We start from the raw sequence: 21,383 nt of genomic DNA, 5'->3' as shown, positions 1-21,383 counted from the left end.
AAGCACTGGGCAGCAATTGAGAGGATGGTGTTTCATAAAGTTGACTTTCAACGTGGTTAAGTGCTCAGACTTTTTCAGTTCTGCAAAGAGTAACAGGTTAACCTCAAAATATGACTGAAAAAAAATGACGATCAGGATTACGATTCTTATTATCCTAATTATTGTATTCTACTGGTGTGTTAATTACTTTTATCCATCACAGCAGCTTCTCAAATTACTAATTGCCTATATAAGTTCAGTACGTGCACTCTATTTCAAACTCTTAAAGACACCAGCTCTGCCTGCAACTTCTTTCTTTTAGAAGAAACGAACTTCGAGAAATGGAAGCCAAAGTTCTTTGCTTCATTTTGGGGCTTCTTGTGTTGTCGACATTTGTAGTCGCATCTGAGTCTGTAATGCACGGGTCCTGCCGTGGCGGACAAGGGTGTAAGAGAATTTTTAGGGTGAGTAGGTTACTTAAACATGTTTACTTTTTTTCTTTGTTTGGAACGATATCACACATCTACCTCATGAATGCGTCAGTCAATTTTTATTTTTCATATCATATAAATTTTAGCCTTCTCAGCTATATGAGTTGCAGAAGTGTGGCCCAAAGAATAAACAAAGAAACAAGGCGACAAAAGTCTATTTTAGTTCCGGATTTCTTCTATTTACAATGTTTGCAGTGGGGTGACGCAATGTGCTTGATTCTGTGAAATTTGTTTGAATTTTTCGCTTCAGTTAAATGATGTAAATCCAAGATTCTTAAATTGATTGGAATACATACACTATAGGATATTCTACTTTTGAGTCACATAACTGGTTAACTGTTGGACGGTATGTTAAACAAAATACCGTTATTTCCTGTTTAGGAAATCCCAAGTTTACAAAATCAATAGAAAATTATGGACTTGTCTTCTTTTGTTTTCCATTATTTTCAAGCTCAGTGATGAATTTCAAATCTATCAACTGGTAGAGGTTATTATAAAACCATGATATCACTTATCGTTCTTTGAACTCATACTAGGAGTGCCTTGTTGTTAACAAATAAGTTCATGTACGCCTCAGTTTTGAGGTATAATTGTTGAAACGTGTTCCGTCACTCAGTTAATGGGCTACATGTCAATCCAATGATCGCGCAATTAGAATTTTGCAGAGAACGACAAAGAAATGTACCGAATTGAACCTATAACACATGTGCGAGCCGTTATTTTGGTAATTTTAATTAACGTTTTGTATTCTCGCCTTCCTGTTTTTCAGTAGGATTCTCGCAAATATTATGATCGTGTTCGTAGTTTCCAACGAAGAACAATAAATATGGTAAACAATAAAGGTGTCTTGGCAACAGCCTGATATTCAATTTAACACTGAGTAAGCATGAATGTTTTAACTCCAGTTAAACCACCGTTGTGAGTTGAATTGCTTCTTTTGGACTATTTTGAAACTTAAATTCAGTGTTAAAATTTGTCAGCCCTTATGGGTTTCTCGTTTCATATGTTCTGATCTTTTCAACTATATCTTATCAATGTGGGCTGAAAATTTAACATAGGGAACGAAGCGAACACGTGTCTCCAATAGTTTGACGGGATGAATGAATGAAACTATGACAGTATAAGACTCCGGTCTAAAGCATTAGAACACGCACACTACAAGATATGCAATCTTTTCAGTCATATCACAGGTGGTCTGCCGAACGGCCAGTGTCAAACAAAACACAGCCGTTACTTCCTTATTTGGAAAGCCCGAGTTAACAAAAGAAATAGCAAATCATGAACTTTTCTTGTTTTGTTTTCCACTTTGTTTATCCTGATAAATTTTTCTTTTTCCTTTAATTTGCTTGAGGTTATCATAAATATCACTTATCGCTATCGCATGATATCACTTATCGTTTTTGAACTCAAAGGAGCTTTTCGGTGTCAACCAATAAGTTTATGTACGCCTAAGTTTTGAGGTATAATTGTTAAACACACAATGGGAAAGAGTTTCGTTAATCGATGTTTTTTCACTCAGCATGGGCACCGCAATTAGTTTTCGACAAAACAATCGCCAAGTTTTTCTTATTCCTGCCAGCTTGGATTGATAGACCAGAAGGTTTATAACACGCTTTGCACAAACTAGTTTGATCATAAACAAGAAGAAATTTCCCGGTAAGAATGGCAACCAAAGCTCTTAGATTCCTTGTTGTGCTCCTTGTTCTGCTGATAATTTCACCTGACTCTCTATCTTTTACTGGGTTTTCAAAGGCGCCGGGTAAAAGACTTCATCTTGAAAAGAAAAACTTCAGAGTAAGTAGAATCGTCGTTAACACCAGTTTTCTTTCCTCGGTTTTGGGTACATGGCCAACACTAGCTCGCGTCGCAAAACTCCTGGTGCGAAGTCGAATAAGGACCTCATGATAACCAATTTTTCGCCGCGGCTTATTGCCGAGAACCACCAGGGATCTTTTAACACCAGGGAAAATTGAGTGAGTGTTAATATTTGGGGGCGACCAACGGTTGTTTTTCGTGGAATATCGATTTGGAAAGATATAACCACGCCTCGGAGTAAAACTAGTGTTTTCTTTCTTTTGGAGAAAGTTCACCTAAAACTTAATTTGGCACACTGAAAAACCAAGCCGTTTTCTTTTCGGAGGGACAAGTTTGGTCGATCAAAAAAATGGGGGAAGGGCCAGCTGGTATTTTTGGAAACCCATACGTAGATAGTAAAAGTAAATTTAAAGAATAGGATTCTGTTCCCTTTAATATATCTTCAGCAAATTAATTTTTCAGCTGAAGAATCCGGAAGGTTTCAAACTAAGCGTAATATGTTTGAAACGTAGCTGAAAGGATGAATAAGTGATTAACCATAGCAGTTATGCGAGTAAATACAATTACATACAAATACATAGCAGTTATGTGAACAAATACAATTACAAATTTGCCTTTTAAAAGGGCGAAAACCGATGTGGTAACGCAGGAAGCAACATTTTAAGTATTTTTAAGTGCTCCTAAATATTTAGCCCATAACAATGTTATCTGATCTTTGGCATGCTCGCAGCGATATCAGCGCTGCCAATATCCTCGATTAACTCAAAGAACAGAAACGGAGTTGCGATTATCAATGATGTTGTGCGTAACGGACCATATTTTAAGGTGGTAGCAATACGTTTTCACCTTTCTTGAATAGTTCGTCAAATGATCCGATAAAGTTTCTTCAGAACTTGAACTGACTGGTCCAACTGAGGTAATTCTGGGATAATAAGCCTTATCACGGTTTTGGACGCCATTTTGACGATTAGGCAAACGGGCTTTAAATAACAGTGTTTGTATGGAAATCCGATGTCATATAATTTTCATAAAACATGGCTTCTGAAAAATTCATCAATTAGAAACTTTTGACACTGAGAAAAAGATTTTAAGAAAAAAAATTTAGAGTGATGTAGCTGTGCTCGAAAGCGTCCAGTCGTGTTTTGAATTTTCCATACATTTGTCTGTAAAGCGTACCAGCCGTGAACTGCTCTAAAAATAGCTCGCGGGAAAAAAATACCGGGAAATGTATGGAAAGTTCAAAATAGGACTGGACGCTTTCTGGCACAGCTACATCTCTCAAATGTTTTTCTTAAAATCCTTTTCCTAGTTCCAAAAGTTTCCAATTCATGAATTTTTCAGAAGCGATGTTTTATGAAAATTATTTGACATCTGATTTACATACAAACACTGTTATTTCAAGCCTGTTTTTCTACTCGTCAAAATGGCGTCGAAAACCGTGATAAGGCCTATTGGCCAAGTGCACCCAATGTGAACCGAACATCGACTTGGTGTAGGAATGCATGGGTAAAGTTGTACACTGAAGTCTGTTTTGGTGAATGAGCCTGCAAATAAATACTAACTAAAGCAATCTACTGGCTTCTCCTTGATCTTTCTTTCTTTTGATTTGTCTTTCTCTCACATTTAGAATGGAAGAAACGAATGGAACCGGGAAGATAAGGCAGATTTTCCAGCGAGAAAACGCCAAATTTGTGATGCCGCCAAACGAGTGGGCTGCTGAGATGTACAACAAGTGAGAACCCTGTAGAACGAAAAACAAGCAAGCCGTCTTCTTTAAGTTATACGATAGAAAGAAATATGTATTTCAACTATATAAGGTCTTCGCTTTAATGATTTGACAAATGTAGTGGAAAATAAATAAAAGTAATTGAAGCTGAAAATCTCTCTTTTGTTTCTGCATATTTGAAGTTTTAGTTTTTGAAATGTTTATTCACGTTAGAAGTTTTCTCGACATCTCCACTGACAATCGGAACATCGCAAGAATTAATCTTGCTTCCATTATCCAACCAATAAGTTTTGAATATGAAGCAGTTGTTAACGAAGTGCTTTCAACCAAGACACCCTCTCTCGTCAATCATTAATCTTTCCGCAATAACAACACGTAAAAAAACGCATTTCAAAGCATACGCTAGTTGGATGATGTTTAACTGCGCGAGTGAAATGGTTGCGGTATCAATTTGCTTTTGACGATTAAGATGAAAAGTGACTTGGAACAAGTGTTTGAATTACGTAAGGATCCACTTACGTCACGTCCCAAATACCATTCGAGTAACAACCAGGAATGTTTTGCTTCTGAGCACAAGTCTGAAAGGAGAATTAATATTGCAAGTTTTTGTACAGTTATCACGCTTATTTATTGACCCTATCTGCAAGGTTTCTTTTGAGGGCTATATTAGGTTTTCATTTACATTCGACGACAGATAAGATTCGATGTCGTTAAAATGGGCCCTTTCCGTGCTCCATGAGTTAAAGACATTTAATGTATTCCATAAATACAAAAAAACATGTGGACACCTGCATGTTAAGTTTAATTTTTTGTTCGGCAGAATGTTTTCACATGCAGTCTACTCTTGCGTTAATTGCGACGACGACAACAGAAGTTCATAAAACAATAGCATTTAATGAGCAAATTAACAAAGGCCCTGCACGTGTGTTAAATATTTTGGTACATCTTGTCACCGACCTCGGGAAAACAAAAACGTGATATGACTAAATTTAAGGTTTTGTGGAGAATGTGAGCACATGACGGCAAATTTTAGCTAATTTTTCATTCTCTGTCTCAACTTGAACACCGTTCCTACCAATTTTGTGCCAGGATAGTTCAGTTGCATTGCACAAGTTGAACGAATTGGAATAATCGAGAAGTAGTGCAAGTAACGAGGACACATATTTTCAAGTAGTGTTTTCTTTGGTGTTGACGTCGTGGTTACTTATTGTTCCTAATAGATAAAAGATAAACTTTTGCAATTTGTTGTGACCCTTATCGCGTCTTTTCTCTAAGAGCGGACTTATCACATTTGATAGAAGAGGAACAAGATGCCACACTTTGTAGACCACAAATCGTATTTGGAGATTTTTTTTGGCATGTGAGAGTCTACGTATTCAGACAACTACTTCGTGAGGAATTTGAATGGACTCGAAAGGTCGCTTCTCCTTTCTTTCCTTCTTGTTTCTGTAGAAATTTCAATGATTGTCTAATTTTGACATTATCTTCTTAATAATGGACATCACATAACCAATTTTAGAGAGCTTATAGCCACTCGTGACAGATTTTTTCTTGGCGTTTATTACCTTGAGCACCACCATTCAAAGCAATGAAAAATAAGCTCTAACATAAAGTTAAAAAGACAAAATAATGTAACTCGCACGCCAAATTAATTAGTAACTGCCACTGATACTCATATCTCCATACAGGCAATTAAACAACTTGTGCTAAAAATGTTTTTTGGACTCTTTTGAAGTGTCAGCCTTCGTAATTCATTTTTTTTCCCTCGGTGCATTAGGTTGATTAAAAATGACACAGAACTTAAAGAAATCGAAAAAATCAATTTCCATATTTGTTCTAAGATCTTGAAAGAGCATCTTCAATGATATCTACAGATTATGCTCCATAACTTTTAAATGGTGATGAATACAGTTGAGTTATTACGTATACTTTTTAACTAGTAATTATGTTCTGCGTGACGGTAATTTTCTCGGATTGTTGATGGGAAGCTGTACTCATCCCAGTAAAGAAAAGGAAAAAGGAAAAGCCAAAGTTATTTTTTTTTTCTCTAACAAATAATTATAATCGTCTATTTTTATGAAAGGTACAACATTTCTTAAATTAAACATTTTTCGGATGACTCTTCGTCCATCTTCAGCAGCTTTCATAAAAATTATTCCATATATGCCTGTTTCTGCTTGTATAAGTATCCGGCCTTTAATTTTTAGAGCAACAAGCCTTGACAAATATAAAGCTGAAGAAAAAAAAACGATGATTACATTCTTATTCTTACACGATTCTCAGCGTAAACTTCGAACCAACTCATTCGCCGCTTTCCTTTCTAGTCTGTCTTAGCTTTTACATAAAGATTTTATCTTGTTATTTTTAGTGACCATTCTTAAGCTTAATTTTTACTCTTCTTATCATGAATCATTGCATCGTTGTAACTTTTAGATTCACTACCGTTTTGACGTATAATGTTGTCAATTAATTATTGTTGTCACTGAAAAGCCCTTTTCAGGGAATGTCATCAAATTTGCTGATAGCTAATCGGTGAAACATGAAGTCTTGGAAGCAAAACAGTGGAACTTTTAAGGTACGTTTTTAATTGTTTACCCTTTTAAAACGTATTTGTTTACTTTAAGTTGCTGTCCAGACAGAAAAAGTCGAAGTTTGTTGCCTTGGGATGCCATCGCTGTCACACAACACGTGTCGGAAAATAAGAGATTTGCCCAAAATTGTTGCGGCCGTATCTTTTCGCAGTATAGAGATCCACTAAATATTATTCCGTAGTTTAAGGACACTATCCTAGTACTCTTTGGAAAAATACACGAGACTTCCAGAGTAAGTCAGAATTTTGAGAAATGTTGGTTTTTGTTGCAGCACTTGACACGCTCCGTGTACGAATCGTTAACATTGGTATGTTTGAGATGCCCTCCTTTTAAAAGTTCTCAATAATATGAGTTCTATATACCATATTTGTAAAAAAGTATAGTGTATGTGTTCGTGGTATAAATGTAAGGTTTTTCGGATAAATATTATTTCGGCGGCAAACATCCGAAAACGGGTTAATTTCGACTCGGTGAAAGGTCGATTTTCGGGGATTCGGGAGGGTTGAACATTCGCCTCAAAATTTCGGGTCTTGTTAAGTTTAGAATCAAAAGAAATGTGTTTTCATTAATGTTATATCAACTTTGTCTGTTGCTGAAAATTTGAAGGAAATCGAACGACTGGCCCAAATTGACCGGTCGAGTCCAACGCGGACTGTCTCTTAACCTTTCTCTTTGCTTGTAACGGTATCACACGTCTTTCTACCCCATGTTTATTATCGATCAGTCCATTTTTAGCTTGCTTGGCCTGATATTCGACTGTAGCCGATAATCAGCGATCGATACTTATAAATTTTCTTGTTGTTTTTCGTCTTACTTGTAGGGTGGAATATACGACTGGGACAGAGAAGTTAACGCCGATTTTCTTGCCAAAAGACAGCAGTTGTGTGACGAAGCCAGAAGAATGGGCTGTTAAGCTCAGAGCCGGAGCACAACGTACGAATATAACAAGAAGAAAACAATAATTACACCATGTGGTTATAGAAATATGTTACTCGAAAACAGCACTTCCAAGTTTTCAACTATATGTAGTAGAGAATAACTGGAAATAAAAGAGAAGTATAAACCAATGTTGCGAGAATGTGCTTTGGCTTCTGAACGTATAGTTTCCTTGATGCTGTGCATGCCTATCACATTCAGTATGCCATTCATGATAGACAAGTTCTGTACATGACTAAAAACGCCGTTGAAGTTCCGTTGGATGATTTCTTTTTCTCGTACTGCCACAAAAAGTTTCAGAATTCATCCTTGTCATAACCACACTTTATGTGCGCTCTAAAGGTCGATTCTGTAGAAATTTCAATGATTGTCTAATTAGACATTGCCTTCTTAATAATGGACATCACAGAACCAATTTATAGCCACTCGTGACATATTGTTTACGTGGCGTTCATTACCTTGAACATCACCACTCCAAACAACTGAAAAAATAAGCTCTAACTGGAAGTTAATAACTTAAAACGCACGCCAAATTAATTATTAACTGACATACTCATATCTCCATGCACGTAATTAAACAACTTGTGCTAAAATGCTTTTTGGACTTTTTTGAAGTGTCAACTTTCGTAATTCATTTTTTTCCCTCCCTGCATTAGGTTGATTAAAAGTGACACAGAACTGAAAGAAATCGAAAAAGGCAATTTCCATCTTTGTACTAAGACCTTGAAAGAGCATCTACAATGATATCTACAGATTGTGCTTCATAACTTTTTAAATGGTGATGAATACAGTTGCCAAGTTTTTACATATACTATTCCACTAGTCTCGGATTGTTGATGGGAAGCCCTACTCATTTCAGTAAAGAAAAGGAAAAAAGGAAAAGTCAAAGTTATTTCTTTTTACTCTGGCAAATAATTATCACGGTCTATTTTTATGAAAGGTACGACATTTCTTAAAGTAAACATGTTTCGGATAAAATTTCATCCATCTTCAGCAGCTTTCATAAAAATTATTTCATACATGCCTGCTGGATATTCGAAAACTGTCTATTTATAATGATTTGTGTTCTATTGGACTTTTAAAACACCAGGTACCAATTAAGAGTATGGTGTTTCGTAAAGCTAAGTTCCTGCTGGTTTAAGTGTCCAGCCTTTTTAGAGCAACAAGCCTCGACATAATAAAACTGAAGAAAAACACAATAATTACGATTCTCTTTGTCCTAATTCAGATTATATTCTGCCAAAGTTGATCATATTCTGTTAAAAATGTCATTCTAAGTCCTTATATAAGTTCAGCACTTTTATTTTAAGGTTTAAAGACACCAGCTCTGCGTCCAAATTCGATTCCCAGACTGAGAAAAGAAAAAAGAACTTGAAGAAATGGAAACCAAGGCTTTCTGCCTCCTCTTTACGCTTCTTGTGTTGTCGACATTTTTAGCCGGATCTGAATCTGCCATGAGTGGGGCCACGAAGGCCGGAAAAAGATCCTGTCTGCGAAAGAAACGTTTTAGGGTGAGTAGGATTACTTAAACATGTTTAACTTTTCTCTTTGCTTGTAACGGTATCACACTTCCTTCAACCCCATGTTTACCATCGATCAGTCGATTTTTAGCTTGCTTGGCCTGATATTTAACCCCTTGGTATCGGCCGGGATTTCTTTGGCTAATATGCATGTAGTTAAGATGAGTTCTCAAGATGAGCCATCACTGTGGGCTGTAGCCGATAATCCGCGATCGATACTTATAAATTCTTCTTGTTGTTTTTCGTCTTACTTGTAAGGTGGAATGGATCAACCGAATCATTCTAACAAAATTCCGGATACCTCAATTGCAAACTCACAATCTACAACACCACAACAAAGTACAAGGCAATAAAACTACTATATACAATAAGAAATAGCCTTATACGTCAAAAAAATCGGAGGGTTTTCACGGTATTCTTGATAAGGCTTAATGATGATAAATTTTTCATCTGATGGTCAAACTCATTCCAACGTTTTGCGGCGCGATAAAGAAAGGAGAACGTTGGGCTAAGGACATTTTATCTTTCTCAGGTTAATATCATTAGAGTGCCTAGTGAATACTCCCTTGTTTGATTTTGTCACTGAGTGCTGAGTTGACAGCGTCGTACAACGTTAAGAATGATATATTATTAGTATTTCTAAGAATCTCTCAGCATTCTGACCTTATCTTTAAAGGATTTAACTTTGATGTTCAGTGAAATCCCAGCACATTCGTTTCTTCAAACTTTATGGAAACCGCTTCCTTCTACCAAAACCGGTAGCAAGTTTAATTATGCATTTTCTCTTTAGAAACCAAACTCATACTTAGAATGGAAACATCATGCTCTTTCTTTTACTTTGCCTTTTGAATTACAAGTACTTCCCAATTTTTTCTATCAAGGATCTATGTATTTTAATTTGTTGCATGGGCATAAATATCTCTAGCTCGATTTCTCTTTAGTAATAAAAATGATTAAAATCTATCTGTAGCAACTATTAGTTCAGTAAGCGAAATTTTGCTGTTGTAATTCTGAATTGCCACAGCGGTCCAATAAGTTTTACTGGTTTTGTTATTTTAACAACTAGGAACTTTAAGTGTATCCAACACTTTCTATTTTGTAACACGTGACCCTCCTCCTTCAAAAGACGCGGATAAAGTCAAGTTTTGGTGAGCAAGATTTCACGGAAACAAAGCAAAAACAGTTCACAATTTTACCTACTAACAGATGCTTTTAACGTTATCAAAAAGTCAGTTTAAACTACAATGAAAGAGTCTTTTACTACGTCATATGATTAAACTGTTATTAAATTTCACTGCACAGCCCTGCGTGCGAGCAAATAATCAAATAATCAAGTGCAGTGAAATTTAAAAGTTTCAAGTTAAAAAATGCGCTATGCTCTAAACGAGACCATAAAATAACTATACTGTTTTGAAGACGGAGAGTCGCGTGTCATTGGTAACCACTGTGTCTTCTTCTTTAGGCAATTTCAAATACATGTACCGTAAATTCACGGGCAGTCCAATTAATCATTCAAAAGAAGGAAAGGTAGAGTCACCAACAGGACAGGAACTCGGTCCAGAGTATTGCTTCTCTTTCCTGTACGAGATTCTAGTTCCAAGAGGATAACGCTCACCGTATGCATTAGATAGTTTTCTTAAAACGTTATTGTAAATAAGTTTCTCCGACCGAAAAAAGGTATCGTTTATCCTCAATTCTTTTCTGAAAAAGGTTCTAAACAATGACCCTCTTTGGTGAAAATCACCTGATGCCTCATTCTGACGGCTTTGTAATAAGCAAGCAATACTCAGCGTTCACTTCAGCACGTTGTCGACGCTAGAAGGTAAACTGATTCCGCATGACGTAATGGTTTCCGCAACGACTTCAAGTATTTTGGCCTCATGTGCAATGACTATATCCCTGTTGACTCTTGTGACTCTAACGAAACTTGATAAAATACCCAGTGTTCACTCCGGGCTGTGGTACTCGAGTAAGGCGGATAAATGCTCTTAATTTGGACCCTTTTTGAAAGAGTTTTGCATTCAAAGTAATACCATTGTCTAGAAATATACGTTTAGATACCCCGTTCTTTAGATATGGTACTTATTTTGTGATAATCCATTGCGTGCAGTTTACCATATCGATCATAACTTTTATTTACACGCGATGGGTTTACAGGCAATTAGGCCTGTGGGCACAAGTGATGTAGCAATTAGCTCGCCATCGCAAAGAGAAACATATTTTGTAAATAAGTAAAATCTCTTTTTGTAAACAGGTGCGTTTGTAATATTACTCCCTCTTTTTGTTAAAAATGGTGAAATAAGACCTTCACTTGCCTACAGAATAATTCTAGAACAAAGAGAGGGAAGAAATTAATTCAATTCTTGAAAGGAACAACTCGTGACCTGTTATAGTACATTCTGGAAACAGAAATGCAAGAACTTCAAAAACGTTAGCCTAACATTTTTCAGATTTCAGCCCATTCCGACCTACTCTATCTCTGGTCAGAGGCAATAACCGACAGTTTTATTGCACTGGGGTGATAACTTATAACAAAACTGGACAATTATTTCATTTTATTTTATTTTGTTTTTGTTTCTGTTGAGAGACAGACATTTTTGAGCTTTGAAACGACATCAAATTCTCGTGATACTTCCCCTTTAACAATGGTTTACGATTACACTCGATTGAAGAAACGTTGTCAGATAAAAAGTATAAACCATGAATAATAAAACCCAACAGCTTTCTGGAAAACGTTTGACTTATGACTGCTTATTTCACGCTGTTCTTCCTAGTAAATAATGATTCAGACGGGGCACTATTATTGAAAATACCTTGAAAGGCTTTTAATTTGCATCACCTGTAGTTGGCTGTCGACAACGGAAATGAAAACAATTTTACCAATTATACATCCTCGTCACGATTTTCAATAATCATCACAATGACCGGAAAAGTTAAAACATTTTCAGTAAGAGAGACTTACAGCTGCTGTAAACGGTTCAACGTTTTTTTTTTAGGGATATCATGCAACAGGATATTGTAGTTTTGAAATTTTTGTCTAAAGTATTAAGCAAGTATTTGATTTACACTTCTTCATGAACATCCTGGAATAAGAAATGATTAAGGCATTTCAGATACTCACAAGGGAGTAAGGAGGCGAAAACAATTTCTTTTTATGGTTATCTGATAATATTTGAATAAATTAAAAGAGTTATGGACCAGCTGCATGCAGTGTTGTTAAAGAACCGCTCTCTACTTTTCTTTTCTGGAAAGAACTGAATGTAAATAATGGTCATATCCAAAAATCATCGACTAAAGGTGAATTGTGAATCAGATGATAAATGAACTTGCTGTTGCGGCAGTTACAGGACACTACAAGTTTAACAACACGCGATTTGTTTTTTGTAAGAAAAATCAAACACAGTATGCGAACAAGTCGGTGATAAATTCAAACTGTGACTGTTAAGATGATTAACAGTAAAATATAACGTTAAAACTGAAAACGACGTTTCGACCTTTCTTCGGTCAAGTTCAATGTTCAAAACAAAAATTCACAGATATAAAGGGGGAAGAGAAAGTGTAAAAATATGTAAGAGGTATGAAAAAAATTGAGAGAAAGCAATAAAAAGCAATGCAAAAGAAAAGATTAATTAAAACGTCGTTCTTCTCCTTTTTCTTCTCTTTTTTTTTTTTTTTTCGCTATAGCTTTACAATTTTATGCGTGATTTGTAACGATCTTGGAACTGAATGCGCCCAGAAATGGCGTCATTTGTGGGCTTTCTACTCTAACAAGGCACATCGAAATTTAATGAAAACTCAAGCGAGCTATGAAATATTTAGAATTTTGTAGAGAACGACAAAGAAATGTACCGAAGCCTGTAATACAGGTGCGAGCCGTTATTTTGGTAATTAAACCTTTTGTCTTCTCGCCTTCCTGTTTTTCATTAGGATCATGCTCACAAATATTCTTATCGTGTTCGTAATTTCCAACGAATAATAATAAACATGGTTAAAGCGCAAGTAATTAAATATTAAAAATAGTGTCTTGACAAAAGCCTGATATTTAATTTAACCAGTGAGCATGAATGTTTTAGCTCCATTTAAACCATCGCTTTGAGTTGAATTGCTTGTTTTAATTTTTGTTTCTTTGAAACTTAAATTCCGTGTTTTAATTTATCAACCCTTATGGGTAATATGCCATTTTCTCAGTGATCCAATAGTGTGGTCCAAAAGATTAAGTTAAACATAGGAACGGAGCGAACACACACAAAAACATTTTCCTATATTGTTTCCAATAGTTTGAATGAATAAATGAGACGATGAAAATCAGACAAGGCTCTAAAGCATTGGAATGCACGCACTACTTTTCAATCACATGATTGGTTGTCTGCCGAACGGCATGTCAAACAAAATACCGTTATTTCCTTATTTGGAAAGTCCAAATTTACAAACGCAATATGAAGTTATGCAACTTTCGTCTTCTGTTTTCTACTATTTTCATGCTGATAAATTTCGAATCTATCTTCAGTTTTGCTTGAGGTTACTTAAAACCATGATATCACTTATCGGTTTTGAACTTATAGGAGTGTTAGGAGTGTTTCGTTGTCAACAAATAAATTCGTGCAAAGGTACGCCTCATTTCTGAGGTATGATTGTTAAACACACAATGAGAAAGAAATCTATTATAATCTATGTGTTTCATCACCCAGTATGGGCACCACGATTAGTTTTCGACAAAACAATCCCCAAGTTTACCTTTAAGTCCTGTCAAATTGGTTTCATACAGCAGGAGGTTTAAGACGCTTTGCGCGAACTGGTTTGATCGAAAACAAGGAGAAATTTCCCGTCGAGTATGGCAACCAAAGCTCTTAAATTCCTTGTTGCGGTTCTTGTTCTGTTGATAATTTTACCTGACTCTCTCTCTTTTAATGGGTTTGCAAAAGGAGAACGGTGGAAAGGAAGTAAAAGAAAGGCGGAAAGGAAATTCAGAGTAAGTTGAGTCGTTATTAAGAACTGTTTGCCATTCTTCGCTGTTGGCTATATGGTTTCACACTAGCTCGTGCTGCAGAACTTTTAATTCTTTTGGTTGAAGTTAGCTTGTATTATTATTCGAACCCTACAAAATGGCCTCATTATAAGCAGTTTTTCGCTCCGGCTTGTTGGCACGAACCACAGGAGTTCTAGGCTAAACCTTAAAAGTCGATCGCACCGAGAGAAGTACACACTTTTCTGTCATTAGGTAATAACTAGTGCACTCTTATATGTCTGCTAAGGTAGAGAAAAATTTAGCGACTGTTAATATTTAGTCCATAGAATAATTGTTGCAAATACGAAACATCTGTTAAATTAAGTCTTATCTGACTTTGGAATAAACTATCTTTCTCAAGCTTTCTTTAAGGGTACCAATCCGTAGATCGACTTGGCATCATCAATGTAAGGATTGTATTATACATTTAACTCCCTTTTGGTCAATCAGTCTGCAAGTAATTACTAACTTAAATGTTTTCCTGACTGGCTTATTCTTCTTCTTCTGTCTTTCTTTCTTTCTTCCTTTCTTTTGATTTGTCTTTTTTTCTCACTTTTAGAATGGAAGGAACGAATGGATCCGAGAAGATATGAAAGATTTTGCCTCAAGAAAACGCCAATTGTGCGAGGCCGCCGAACGAATGGGCTGCTGAGACGTACGACAAGTGAGAACCTCGCAGCTGAACTTAAAACAAACAAGCCGTCTTCTTAGTTATACGATAGCAATAAACATGTATTTAAGCTATAGATAAGATCTTAGCTTCGCTTTTATTTCACTAATTCAGTGGAAAATAAATTAAAGTAATCGAAGGTCGAAAACCAGGCTTTTCTTGCTGCAAATTTAGACATGATTTTAGTTTCGTTGAAATGTTTATTCGCGTTAGTAGCTTCATTGTATAGATCATTGGCATGTCAATCATAAAGGACTTTGAACTCGGAAAAACGTTGTGTCATTACTGCCTACCCTATAAAATAAATTCCTGTTCAACCAAAAATACCGTAAAAAGCGAAAGCTGGACCTTTTCTCGACCTCTCCACAATCGGAACATACAAATACAAACACCATTGTGTCTGAACTCCTTCAAGTCTGAAAGAAAAGTTAAAATTGCAAGTTTCTGTGAAGTAATATCACGCTGATTTTTTTTCTTTTATGCAAGGTGTTTTTTATAAATTTTTCCATTTACATTCGAGGGGGGCTGAGTTGTCATGTCGTGAAGTTGGTCCTTAGTATGGTCCATGAGTTAAAGAGATTTTATTGTTTTCCATAGATGCCAAAAAAAACCATTGCTTTTTATGCAAATCTTCAACAAGAAGCGGAACAGGTGTAGTTAAGTTTCACGATAGTTGTTGTTTTTGGACAGAATATTTGTACAGTAAACCCTTGCATTAGATAATGACGGTTCAGCTTGAAATAATAAGTGACTTATTAATTTTTAATAACTATCGCAATTCTTTGTGACCCTTACGCACGTCCTTTCTTTAAAAACGATCTTATCACATTTGAGTGGAGCAGGACGATATCCTTTGTAATGCACAAATTGTATTTGGCGATTTTGGGAGTGGGTGCGGGGGAGTCTACGAACCATTAAAATATTTCTTGAAAAATTTGGCTGGACTTGATCGATCGCGCCTACACTTGTCACAGCCACAATTAAGATGCGCTCTGAACGTCGACTAGAAATTTCAATGCTTGTCTAAATTGAAGTTTCCATTTGATTAATGGACATCGCATAAACAGTTTTAGAAAGCTTATGGTGACGTGTGATAGATTCTTTCCTGAAGTTTAGTAACTTCAGCTTAACCACTCAACGAATTTACACACACTCTAACTGGAAGTTAAACAGACCGGATCATGTAACATGCTTTTAAGCATTCAAATACTGACTGACAGTTGAGTACCTCGATATAGGCAATTAATCTACTTGCCCTAAAACGTTTCAATTTACTTCTTTGGCGTGTCAAGTTTCCTTAGTAATTTTTTCCTCGACGCTTTAGGCAGACTCAAACATGAGAGCAGACGAATGATATCAAAAAATACAATTATAATTTTGTACTTAGTCCTGGAATAAGCATTTACAATGCTTTCTATAGATTGAGCTTCATAACTCTTAGATGGTAATGAATACGCTTGTCAAGTCATCATTGCTATTTAACTAAGTAATCATCCTTTGCGTGACTGTAATATTCCATTATGCTATCGATGACAAGTTCTAAAATGTGTATTTTCCGTAGGGCAAAAGTCAAAGTCAGTTATTCATATTTATTCTAGTAAATAATCACAACTGTGTATTTACAATGAATCCTCTACTACTGAGCCTTCAAAGCACCGGGCAGCAATTGAGAGGATGGTGTTTCATAAAGTTGACTTTCAACGTGTTTAAGTGCTCAGACTTTTTCAGTTCTGCAAAGAGTAACAGGTTAACCTCAAAATATAACTGAAGAAAAATGACGATGATTACGATTCTTATTATCCCAATTATAGTATTCCACTGGTTTGTTAATTACGTTTATCCATCACAGCAGCTTCTCGAATTACTAATTGCCTATAAAAGTTCAGTACGTGCACTCTCAGTTTCAAACTCTTAAAGAAACCAGTCTTGCCTGCAGCAAGTTCTTTTTTCCTAAAAGAAACGAACTTCGAGAAATGGAAACCAAGGTTCTTTGCTTCATTTTGGGGCTTCTTGTGTTGTCGACGTTTGTAGTCGCATCTGAGTCTGCCATATCCGGGGCCCCCTGTGGCGGAAAAGATTGTTTTAAAGGAAAGAGAATTTTTAGGGTGAGTAGGTGATAACTTAAACATGTTTACTTTTTCTCTTTGTTTGGAACGATATCACACATCTACCTCATCAATACGTGAGTCAATTTTTATTTTTCATATCATATAAATTTTAGCGTTCTCAGCTATATGAGTTGCAAAAGTGTGGCCCAAAGAATAAACAAAGAAACAAAGCGACAAAAGTCTATTTTAGTTCCGGATTTCTTCTATTTACAAAGTTTGCATTGGGGTGACGGAATGTGCTTGATTCTGTGAAATGTGTTTGAATTTTTCGCTTCAGTTAAACGATGCAAATCCAAGATTCCTAAATTGATTGGAATACATACACTATAGGATATTCTACTTTTAAGTCATATATTAACTGGTTAATTGTTGGGCGGTATGTTAAACACAAAATACCTTTATTCCTGTTTTGGAAATCCACTGAAGTTTACAAAATCCATAGAAAATTATGAACTTGTCTTCTTTTGTTTTCCATTATTTTCAATCTCAGTGATGAATTTCAAATCTATCAACCGGTAGAGGTTATTATAAAACCATGATATCACTTATCGTTCTTTGAACTCATACTAGGAGTGCCTTGTTGTTAACAAATAAGTTCATGTACGCCTCAGTTTTGAGGTATAATTGTTGAAACGTGTCTCGTCACTCAGTTAATGGGCTACATGTCAATCCAATGATCGCGCAATTAGAATTTTGCAGAGAACGACAAAGAAATGTACCGAATTGAACCTATAACACATGTGCGAGCCGTTATTTTGGTAATTAAACGTTTTGTATTAACGCCTTCCTGTTTTTCAGTAGGATTTTCGCAAATATTATAATCGTGTTCGTAGTTTCCAACGAAGAACAATACATATGGTAAATAATAAAGGTGTCTTGGCAACAGCCTGATATTCAATTTAACAAGTAAGCATGAATGTTTTAGCTCCAGTTAAACCACCGCTGTGAGTTGAATTGCTTCTTTTGAACTATTTTGAAACTTAAATTCAGTGTTAAAATTTGTCAGCCCTTATGGGTTTCTCGTTTCATATGTTCTGATCTTTTCAACTATATCTTATCAATGTGGGCTGAAAATTTAACATGGGGAACGAAGCGAACACGTGTCTCCAATAGTTTGACGGAATGAATGAATGAAACTATGACAGTATAAGACTCCGGTCTAAAGCATTGGAATACGCACACTACAGGATATTCAATTTTTCAGTCATATCACAGGTGGTCTGCCGAACGGCCAGTGTCAAACAAAACACAGCCGTTACTTCCTTATTTGGAAAGCCCGAGTTTACAAAAGAATAGCAAATCATGAACTTTTCTTGTTTTGTTTTCCACTTTCTTTATCCTGATAAATTTTCTTTTTCCTTTAATTTGCTTGAGGTTATCATAAATATCACTTATCGCTATCGCATGATATCACTTATCGTTTTTGAACTCAAAGGAGTTTTTCGGTGTCAACCAATAAGTTTATGTACGCCTACGTTTTGAGGTATAATTGTTAATAACACAATGAGAAAGAGTTTCGTTAATCGATGTGTTTTTTCACTCAGCATGGGCACCGCAATTAGTTTTCGACAAAACAATCGCCAAGTTTTTCTTATTCCTGCCAGCTTGGATTGATAGAAGGTTTATAAGACGCTTTGCACAAACTAGTTTGATCATAAACAAGAAGAAATTTCCCGGCGAGGATGGCAACCAAAGCTCTTAGATTCCTTGTTGTGCTCCTTGTTCTGCTGATAATTTCACCTGACTCTCTCTCTTTTACTGGGCTTTCAAAACCGCCGGAAAAAAGGCCTTTTCTTAAAAAGAAGAACTTCAGAGTAAGTAGAATCGTCGTTAACACCAGTTTTCTTTCCTCAGTTTTTGGTACATGGCCAACACTAGCTCGCGTCGGAAAACTCCTGGTGCGCAGTCGAATAAGCACCTCGCGATAACCAATTTTTCGCCACGGCTTATTGCCGAGAACCACCAGGGATCTTTAAACACCAGGGAAAATTGAGTGACTGTTAATATTTGGGGGCGACCAACGGTTGTTTTTCGTGGAATATCGATTTGGAAAGATATAACTCCGCCTCGGAGTAAAACTAGTGTTTTCTTTCTTTTAGAGAAAGTTCACTTAAAACTTAATTTGGCACACTGAAAAACCAAGCCGTTTTCTTTTCGGAGGGACAAATTTGGTCGACAAAAGTTTGGGGGAAAGGCCAGCTGGCATTTTTGGAAACCCATAAGTAGATAGTAGAAGTAAATTTAAAGAAAAGGATTCTGCTCCCTTTAATATATCTTCGGCAAATTAATTTTTCAGCTGAGGAATCCGGAAGGGTTCAAACTAAGTGTAGAAGTGGAATAGATCAATTACTTAATATGTTTGAAACGTAGCTGAAAGGATGAATAAGTGATTAACCATAGCAGTTATGCGAGCAAAGACAATTACATTCAAATACATAGCAGTTATGTGAACAAATATAATTAAAAATTTGCCTTTTAAAAGGGCAAAAACCGATGTGGTAACGCAGGAAGCAACATTTTGAGTATTTTTAAGTGCTCCTAAATATTTAGCCCATAACAATCTTATCTGATCTTTGGCATGCTCGCAGCGATATCAGCGCTGCCAATATCCTCAATTAACTCAGAACAGAAACGGAGTTGCAATTATCAATGATGTTGTGCGTAACGGACCATATTTTTAGGGTGGTCACAAGTGTCTTCACCTTTCTTGAATAGTTCGTCAAATGATCCGATAAAGTTTCTTCAGAACTTGAAATGCCTAGTCCAACTGAGGTAATTTGGGGATAATTGGCCAAGTGCACCCAATGTGAACCGAACATCGATTTGGTGTTGGAATGCATGGGTAAAATTGTACACTGAAGTCTGTTTTGGTGAATGAGCCTGCAAATAAATACCAACTAAAGCAATCTACTGGCTTCTCCTTCATCTTTCTTTTGATTTGTCTTTTTCTTACTTTTAGAATGGAAGAAACGAATGGAACCGGGAAGATAGGGCAGATTTTCCAGCGAGAAAACGCCAAATTTGTGATGCCGCCAAACGAATGGGCTGCTGAGATGTACAACAAGTGAGAACCCTGTAGAACGAAAAACAAGCAAGCCGTCTTCTTTAAGTTATACGATAGAAAGAAATATGTATTTCAACTATGTAAGGTCTTCGCTTTCACGATTAAACAAATGTAGTGGAAAATAAATAAAAGTAATTGAAGCTGAAAATCTCTCTTTTGTTTCTGCATATTTGAAGTTTCAGTTTTTGAGATGTTTATTCACGTTAGAAGTTTTCTCGACATCTCCACTGACAATCGGAACATCGCAAGAATTAATCTTGCTTTCATTATCCAACCGATAAGTTTTGAATATGAAGCACTTGTTAACGAGGTGCTTTCAACCAAGACACCCTCTCTCGTCAATCATTAATCTTTCTGCAATAACAGCACGTAAAAAAAAAACACATTTCAAAGCATACGCTAGTTGGATGATGTTTAACTGCGCGAGTGAAATGGTTGCGGTATCAAGTTGCTTTTGACGATTAAGATGAAAAGTGACTTGGAACAAGTGTTTGAATTACGTGAGGATCCACTTACGTCACGTCCCAAATACCATTCGAGTAACAACCAGGAATGTTTTGTTTCTGAACACAAGTCTGAAAGGAGAGTTAATATTGCAGGTTTTTGTACAGTTATTACGCTTATTTATTTACCCTATCTGCAAGGTTTCTTTTGAGGGCTATATTAGGTTTTCATTTACATTCGACGACAGATAAGATTCGATGTCGTTTAAATGGACCCTTTCCGTGCTCCATGAGTTAAAGACATTTGATGTATTCCATAAATGCAAAAAAACATGTGGACACCTGCATGTTAAATTTAATTTTTTGTTCGGCAGAATGTTTTCACATGCAGTCCACTCTTGTGTTAATTGCGACGACGACAGCAGAAGTTCATAAAACAATAGCATTTAATGAGCAAATTGACAAAGGCCCTGCACGTGCGTTAAGGACGGTGCCAATTATTGTTACTGCGCATACGTTCTGCGCATCTCAAGATACTCGGGTTTTCTATGGGTGGTGCCTACTAATACAGGAATATTTTTGCGCGGTTTAAAACTACATGAAGAAAGCAGAACTTAGCAAATGCTTTTCGTATCTCAAAAGAAAATTGGGGGTAACCATGCATTTTTTAGAGATAATTAAGCTTCAATTTAGGAAAAAATCCCATACATTGCTTCATATTTTGGCGCTTTTTAGCAATATTATTGCTTAATTATCTCTGAAAATGCGTGGTTACCCTCAATTTTCTTTTTGGATTCTAGTAAGCCTTGCTAAGGTCTGCTTTTCCCGCATAGTCATAAACCGCACAAAAATACTTCGGTATTAGTAGGCACCGTCCTTAAATATTTTGGTACATCTTGTCACCGACCTCGGGAAAACAAAAACGTGATATGACTAAATTTAAGGTTTTGTGGAGAATGTGAGCACATGACGGCCGATTTTAGCTAATTTTTCATTCTCTGTCTCAACTTGAACACCGTTCCTACCAATTTTGTG

General features: G+C 36.2%; 1 long non-coding RNA gene across 5 annotated transcripts; it reads left to right on the top strand.

Moving 5' to 3' along the window:
* Positions 1-128: 128 nt before the first annotated feature.
* On the top strand, positions 129-20,053 carry LOC146469493 (uncharacterized). Of its 5 annotated transcripts, none has more exons than XR_014867193.1 (3): positions 129-443; positions 14,623-16,838; positions 19,801-20,053. It is a non-coding gene; the product is annotated as an uncharacterized LOC146469493 (long non-coding RNA). The 5 variants fall into 5 exon arrangements; XR_014867191.1 differs by lacking the exon at positions 129-443 and adding an exon at positions 1,590-2,264; XR_014867189.1 differs by lacking the exon at positions 129-443 and adding an exon at positions 13,777-14,027.
* Positions 20,054-21,383: the final 1,330 nt, after the last annotated feature.

The sequence above is a fragment of the Pavona decussata genome, unplaced genomic scaffold (genome assembly GCF_977016875.1).
Source record: "Pavona decussata unplaced genomic scaffold, jaPavDecu1.1 SCAFFOLD_122, whole genome shotgun sequence".
NCBI lineage: Eukaryota > Metazoa > Cnidaria > Anthozoa > Scleractinia > Agariciidae > Pavona > Pavona decussata.
Note: the sequence above shows the minus strand (reverse complement) of the source record. Positions and strands in the feature narration are given on the sequence as shown.